Source organism: Pipistrellus hanaki (genome assembly GCF_964339955.1).
Source record: "Pipistrellus hanaki genome assembly, chromosome: 17".
Classification (NCBI taxonomy): domain Eukaryota; kingdom Metazoa; phylum Chordata; class Mammalia; order Chiroptera; family Vespertilionidae; genus Pipistrellus; species Pipistrellus hanaki.
In genome coordinates, this window is record NC_140519.1 from 42,464,800 (window position 1) to 42,472,085 (window position 7,286).

Below are 7,286 nucleotides of genomic sequence, written 5' to 3' on the forward strand. Positions count from 1 at the left end.
TCCTCTGGAGCTTGTGGAAGGAAATGGAAACTGATTCGCTTCAAAAACCAAACCCATAAGCCCTTCTGGGATTCAGAGTTAGAGGTAGCAATGAGACAACCCTCACCTACAACAAAAGGGGGGACATCAAGGTGACAGGCTCGGCAGAGGCGGCTGAGGAGGTTCCTGACACCCACTGTCTGGATGTCAGGAGTCTTGGAAATTATCAAGTCCAGCCAGGGGCAGGTGGGTCCCAAGAAAGAGTATTTTCTATGCTTTGCCTGCCCTTTGGCCTGATCCTTCTTCCTCTCAACTTGTCCAGTGTGTGACCTGCTCAGGCCAGATCTCTCCGGATTCTCCCCCAAGGTTCTTCATCCCTCTTTTCACCTCCCCTTTCTTCAACCAAGACAGCCCATCCTGTTAAGTCTATCAGGGTGTCCCGCACTGAAAACAACTCCTCCACCGAAAAAGGAACTGATAAGTGCCCGCTGCCAGCTGTTAAGAGCTGATAATAGCTCCTAGTGGTTCTGCGCTTTCATGGATCTTCCTTTTTAACTTAATTTTTAAAAAGACAATACATTCACAGGGCTCAAAATTCAAACAATATAGAAATTCTCATTCCTATGCCTGTATGCCTTCCATGGAGCCAACTCTGTGGAAGTGGCCATTCTAGTTAGTTTTTGTGTATCCTTTCAGAGTTACTTTATACTCATACAAGCAAATGCAGATTATGTAATTACAGAGAAGTCTCAAGAGTTCTCAGGACTCTGTTGGTCCTGCTACCAGGAGGCCTTCAGGCACTGACACCCTCACTGAGCAGCAGGCCTTTCCCAGGGCGCCTTCCAGTGACTTGTGAGTAGCTGCCCTCTCGTAGCTGGAAGTTCCCTGCTCCATAAAAAATTGGTTCCATCATAAAAAATGGGATTCCGTCACAAGATCACCAGGGAGAGCCACAGCCCGCTGCCTCGGTTCCAGGAATCAAACGACGAAGTCTCGGAGTTGGAGAAGCTCTGAGGCCTCTTGTTTCATTGGTCGATTCACTCATTGAACATTCCTATGGGGCCAGTCACTGAGCCAGACCCTGAGGACACAGATAAATTCCCCGCGTTCGTGGCGAAAGGAAGACAACGTAGGCCAAGGCTGTCATGCAGTGTTTCCCAAAGTGTGGTACACCTACCCCCAGGGGCACGGGAAGAGTTTGGTGGGGGTACGTGTTGCACCGGAGTTTGGTGGGGATATGCACTGCACCGTGCTTAGCTGCGCCTAATTCTACGTTCTCATGAGGACAAGGGGTACTAAGCGTTACGAAAATTACAGAAGTGGTACTTGTTACGCCCAGACTTCGTGATCCCCAAGGACCACCAGGGAGCCGAGTCCGATGCAATAAACAAAAGAGCCTTTACCATGCTAGTTGGGAGCTCATCCTCACCCCGCCCTGCCCTCTCATACTCATATGTCAAAAGTTTGGGAAACACTGATTTAGAGGAATTCCGTTGCCACTGACAGCAGATCCAACCCAAACAGGTCTGCGTGTCAGAAGGGACTTGATTGGTTCTCTTCAGGGAAATGTGCAAGGACAGAGTTGGCTTCAGCTACAGCTTGATTCAGCGCTTAAATGCTGTCACGAGGAGCCATCTCTGGGTTCTGCTCACTCTGGGTTGGGTAAGTTCTTCAGGCTACTGTTAAATCAGAACAGACTCAGCCATGCCCATTTGAAGATCTAATTGGCCTTATGAAGTGACTCATGTGGTGGGCAGTATCCCATCTAACAACCGGAAGTGCTCGGAGGGATCATACAAAATGGAAGAAAGGTAGAACAAGAGAGCTATTAGCAGAGTATATTATTTTTAGGCCAAGACAGCTTTATTGGGGGGTGGACATTGAGGTAGGGGGCAGGGTTTTATCACGCAGACTGCCTCTCTCCCAATGGGAGGGGTGGAGAGGGCCCACACTGAACACCTCATTGGTGTTGACCAGAATATTCCCGACTGGTTGTTTAAGATCCCATCTCTGGCGTATTCCAAAACTGCAATCAGGCCCTGAGCCTCTAGCACAAGTGACGCCATACTGGGTCTGTGGTTCTCTCTTTTAATGCTATGAATGGTGGCCCACGCAACCTCAGGCTCATACCATCACCACCTTCGGTCAGTGGAAGTGAGTAATTCAGTGATCTCAGACTCACACACACGTTCACCCCACCCACCCATTACAAGTGAGGTGACCATCTGAAAGGGGAGCTGCAATGTGCACAGAAGGGAACTGACCTGGGAGGGGGTGTCAGGGACATGCGCCCTGAGGAAGAAGCAGACCTCAGTCAGGTGGAGCCTGTCGTTTGTATTCATGGAAGGAGACATGGGCATGAGAAGGCCCAGAGACAAGAGAGAACAAAGCCCTTTTGAGGAACTTAGAGCTCTCCAATCTGATGGGAGCGCCAGAGAACAGGTGTGGGGGGAGAAGGTGACCAGGGGGAGTGACAAGGGTGAGGCAGGCAGCTCAGATGGGACAGGAGCCTACAGGATGGACCCGTCACCTTGAACCCAAGCCAGACTCCACTGCTGAACTCGACACCTAAGGCTTCTCTGGTGGGCTGAGTGTTCAGACAGGTCACCCACATGGCTGCTGGGTCCTGGTGCTGCATGAACAGGAGGATCAAATCTGACCAGTAGGTCACTTCCCTGCCTGAAACACGAACAGAGTCTCCTATTCCACATGGCCGTCGAGGCCCTGCCTGCTCGCCGGGCTCCTGTCTCTCCCCACCTTCGGCTTCTCCCCGGCTGCTGGTCCCACACCCCCACTTCGGAGGGGAGTCAGGACAGGCGTGGCACCAGCTGCAAGCCTGTCCCTAGGACCCGCGCTCAGGCTGTGCTCACCGGGGCCGCCCCTCCCAGACACCCACCTGGACACCTGCCCTGTGGACGGCGACAGCAGGGGCAGTGGCAGTGACCGTCTGGGGCCACAGGACCAAGGACCATGGACCTACGCACTACCTCTGGGCTCCGACAGCTGCTGGACGCTGACCCAGCTTCCACCTGGAACCCCTGCCGGCATTTTCTGTGACTTCTCGGGAGGGAGCTCCAGCAAATGTGCCGTCTTCGGGGCCACGTGTAGAGGAAGGTGGGCAAAGCGATAAGAGAGAGGGCCGGGGCTGTATCTATCTAATGCCTGCTCCTTCCTGCCCTGGGTTCTCCGGTAGAATTTTCTCCCCACTTCCTCTTTCCGACATCTGTAAGATGCCCCGTTTACATATGTGTTTTTAATTATAAGTTGCCTCCGTTACTCTCTGCAAGTAGACTAATAAATGAGAGAAGACTGTCGTGAGAATGGGGTTGGTTTGTGTCATTGCACCGAGGGGCCATGGGTGCAACTAGTTTGCTGTAGACCAGTGGTCGGCAAACTCATTAGTCCACAGAGCCAAATATCAACAGGACAACGACTGAAATTTCTTTGGAGAGCCATTTTTTTTTTTCTTTCAACTTAAACTTGTTCTAACGACATTCCTTCAAAATAGACTCGCCCAGGCCGTGGTATGTTGTGGAAGAGCCACACTCAAGGGGCCAAAAAGCTGCATGTGGCTCGAGGCCGCAGTTTGCCGACCACGGCTGTAGACCAACGAGGTCCTCCCAGGTTGTAGGGCACTTCCTTGTCCCGTTTAGTTTGTTGCTCGTTAATGCACAATGTACAATTTCCTCCCGCCAGCCAGAGCGTAGCTGCAGCTGCGAGTGCACATGTGTGTTGGGCTCACAGAGCAGCCAGCTCATGCCAATCATCTCTTTTATGCAAAAGCACAGGGAACGAGCATAGAGCCCCACAGGGGCTCCAGTGTTCTCCAGTGTGGCTTGTCTGCAGGAACTGCCATCTGCATTTTCTCGTTTGTCAGCTAGAAAATCACCCTCCTTCGGGCCTACTCTCAGAACTGACTTGAGCAATCAACCCCGGAACCCCCGGAGGCAGAATCCCAGGCTGTCGGAGCACACCGCTCTTCTCAGCTTTGCACACTTGGTGAATCTTGGTTTTCTCTTTCTCGACGTGAGAGCTATGGGAAGCCCGCGCAGAGCTGCTCGCTGGCCGGAGCCAGGGCTCCCAGACCTGGGAGAGGCCCAGCTGAGAAGGCCCGTGCAGAAGGTCTGGCAGTGCCTGGAGCCACCCGACTAGGACACCAACCCTGTTCCTCGGCACCCAACGGCCCATTTTCCTCTCTTTTCCAGAGCATCTCCGGGCACTTTACAGAGATGGCTCAGAGCTCCTAACGCAGGACCCAGTCCGTGTGAGTGTCTGTGACCATGGCCCCTCTGTGGCCGACCTGCTGCCTAGAGCCTGAGCTGCATCTCGGGGTCCTGAGGACCGGGGTCCCATCCCGGGGGTGGCAGACGGTGAACGGGGAGAAGCCTGGATCCCTGAGGACTTCAGGAACCCAACTCCCCTGCCCTCGGCTGTCTGACGCTGAGACATCTTTAACTCGAAGAATAAGATCCGGTGTGTTTGAGGCTGCTATTTCAGGTTTTCTGTCCGCAGAGGAACTAATCCTGAACACTGCAGATGGTGTGGGAGGCGGAGCAGGCACTGCCTCTCAACCGCAGTGAGAGGCTGCAAGAGTGTCAGCTGTGGGCTCCAGGCCCCAGGGGAGTCCGGAGGGTGAGAGCAAACCACCTCCAGGCACAGGGCGCCAGGCCGCCGTGGTCCTTAGCACAGGCGAGAAGGGAGAGAGGTTCTGCCAGGAGCCGGTGGCCATGGAAAGGGTGTGGTCCACGGAGGAGAGTGCCTACAAGGCAAACTGAAAGGCTGATAAGGCGCTCAGTGAGGAGAGGAGTCGGGAGCCGTCCGATCGGAGCATTCCACGGGCAGCCACCCGCGAGGCCCGGACTTAGACAGAGGCCAGCCATGAGCGCCCGGGATCTAGCCAGGCCCCCATTTCTCAGTGGAGCCGAGCCAACTTCCTGCCGGGCTCGTCGGGTTTCGGGAGACTCTGCTCGTTTCCTGCAGCCGCCTCCTGGCGGCAGAGGCGAGAGGAGGCCAGCCCAGGGTGGGGAGGGCAGGCAGGGAGCTGACCCTCTGCAGCCACGGCCACCCACCCCGGCATTCCAGAGAAGGGGGGCCGCCCCCCACTGAGAGCCCCCGAGGGTGGACACCGTAGTCTCAGGCTCAGGTTTCCCACTTTCTTTTAACTGCGTGTTTCTACCCTCCTTTCCTTGTTGCCTTCAGAGGCCTCTACAACTCCATTTTGAAGAGCAGACCTTTACACAGAGTTGAAAATGTACATTGTGCAGAAACCAGTTTGGCTCAGTGGATAGAGCGTCGGCCTGCGGACTGAAAGGTCCCAGGTTCGATTCCGGTCAAGGGCATGTACCAAGGGCATGTACCAAGGCAGCTGATCGATGATTCTCTCTCATTGATGTTTCTAACTCTCTGTCCCTCTCTCTTTCTCTCTGTAAAAAATCAATAATATATATATATATATTTTTTTTTTTTTTTTTTTTTTTTTAAAGAAAGAAAATGTAGATTGTGGGTCTTTGAGAGAACCGTTTCCTAGGAAGAAGCCTGCCAGGTTTCCGAGGGAAACCAGCCCAACACCAGGCTGAGGGACAGGCACGCAGGACTGTCATTCCAACGGGGCAGCGACAGGGATCGGAGGCCGGAAAGAGCCGTGTCCCGGGATCACCCTTGAGAAAGGAGGGGCATTTCCGACATTTTGGGCAGAACCAACCGTAACGAGGTCCCAGAGCAAAGTCCGAAGGCTGGAGATAGGAGCGGAACACAGGGTTGGGTCCATTAACCACCAGGGATTCTGCTGATGACGCACTCGAGCGGCCTTGAATCTTCCCCGCGCCCCCTCCCCCGCCCCCGCCTCCTTCCCCACCTCCATCCACCCAGGATGACACCCGGACAGTGGGCTCCAGCGGAGTGGGGCTGGATTTGGGGGTGAGATCGTGGTTTCCAACTGTGTGGGGAGAGGACAAGCAGAGGCTAAACATCAGACAGACCCTGACAAATAGCGCAGGAGCCTGCAACCACAGCCACAGCCCCTAAACTCACATTCCTCTTCTCTCCACTGACCTCAAACAGAGGAGCCTCAGCATCCTGCAAGGGCCGGCCGACCAAGTCATGAGCATGGTGCCTGCAGAGCATCAGCTGCCTCCTGCAGGAAGACCTTGGACTCTAGAGGGTATTTTATTTTTTTATTTTTTTAAATATATTTTATTGATTTTACACAGAGAGGAATTGAGAGGGACAGAGACTTAGAAACGTTGATGAGAGAGAAACACGGACCAGCCGCCTCTTGCACACCCCCCACAGGGGATGTGCCCGCAACCAAGATACATGCCCTTGACCGGAATCGAACCCTGGACCTTTCAGTCCGCAGGCCGACGCTCTATCCACTGAGCCAGACCGGTCCCCGCTCTAGAGGGTATTTTATATTAGAACTAGAGGCCCGATGCACGAAACTCATGCAAGAGCAGGCCTTCCCTCCTCTGGCTGTCGGCACTGGCTTCCCTCTGGCACCTGGGACCCAGGCTTCTCTCTCAGCTCTGGCTTTTGTCCAGAAGGCCGTCTGGAAGTTACGTCTGGTCTAATTAGCATATGGTGCTTTTATTATTATAGATCACTTGATCACTTATAAACAAAAACAAAACGAAGCTGGTGTTCAGGCCACACCCCAAACCCATAAAATCAGCATCTCCAGGGGCAGGAATCAGCCAGGAGAGCTCTGCAGGTGTTTCCAAAGTGCAACCAGGGTTTAACCTGGGGCTGAACTCCGGCGTGGCCTCCTACCAGCTGTGTGATTTGGGGCACTGCCTTCAAACTGGGCTTTCGTTTCCTCCCTGGTGAAATGCAGATGCGACTATCACTATGTAATGGCGTTCTTACAGGTTGAACATGCTTAGGCAGTGCCTGGTATGTAACTCTTCCTGTGCCGAATGCTAGCGACTAATACCAGTGGTCGTCAGGATTCAGTCTGAAACCCAAACCTAAAAAACGGCCTGCCTCTTTAGTGTAGAGGGCCGCCTGAGAAGGCACATGGACATTCTTTAAATTGTTAGCTGAGCCCAAGGCACTGGCAGAGTACTTTTGTCCACGTGTCAGAAGGGGCGGGGCTAGATATGTAAATCCAGTAATGCTAGAGCCTAGTTAAGAATGCAAATGAGCTCCTTTGACCCTATAAATAAACCTGCGTGGCTTGCAGGGTCGCCTTTGCTGCCTCTCCATCAGAGAGGTGGCTCCCACCTAGCTCCCAGCTTGACGAATCTATTTCTGCCTCCATGTCTCTTTCTTCTTTCTCTAATTTCTTAATCGCCAGCTCCCCCACTCAG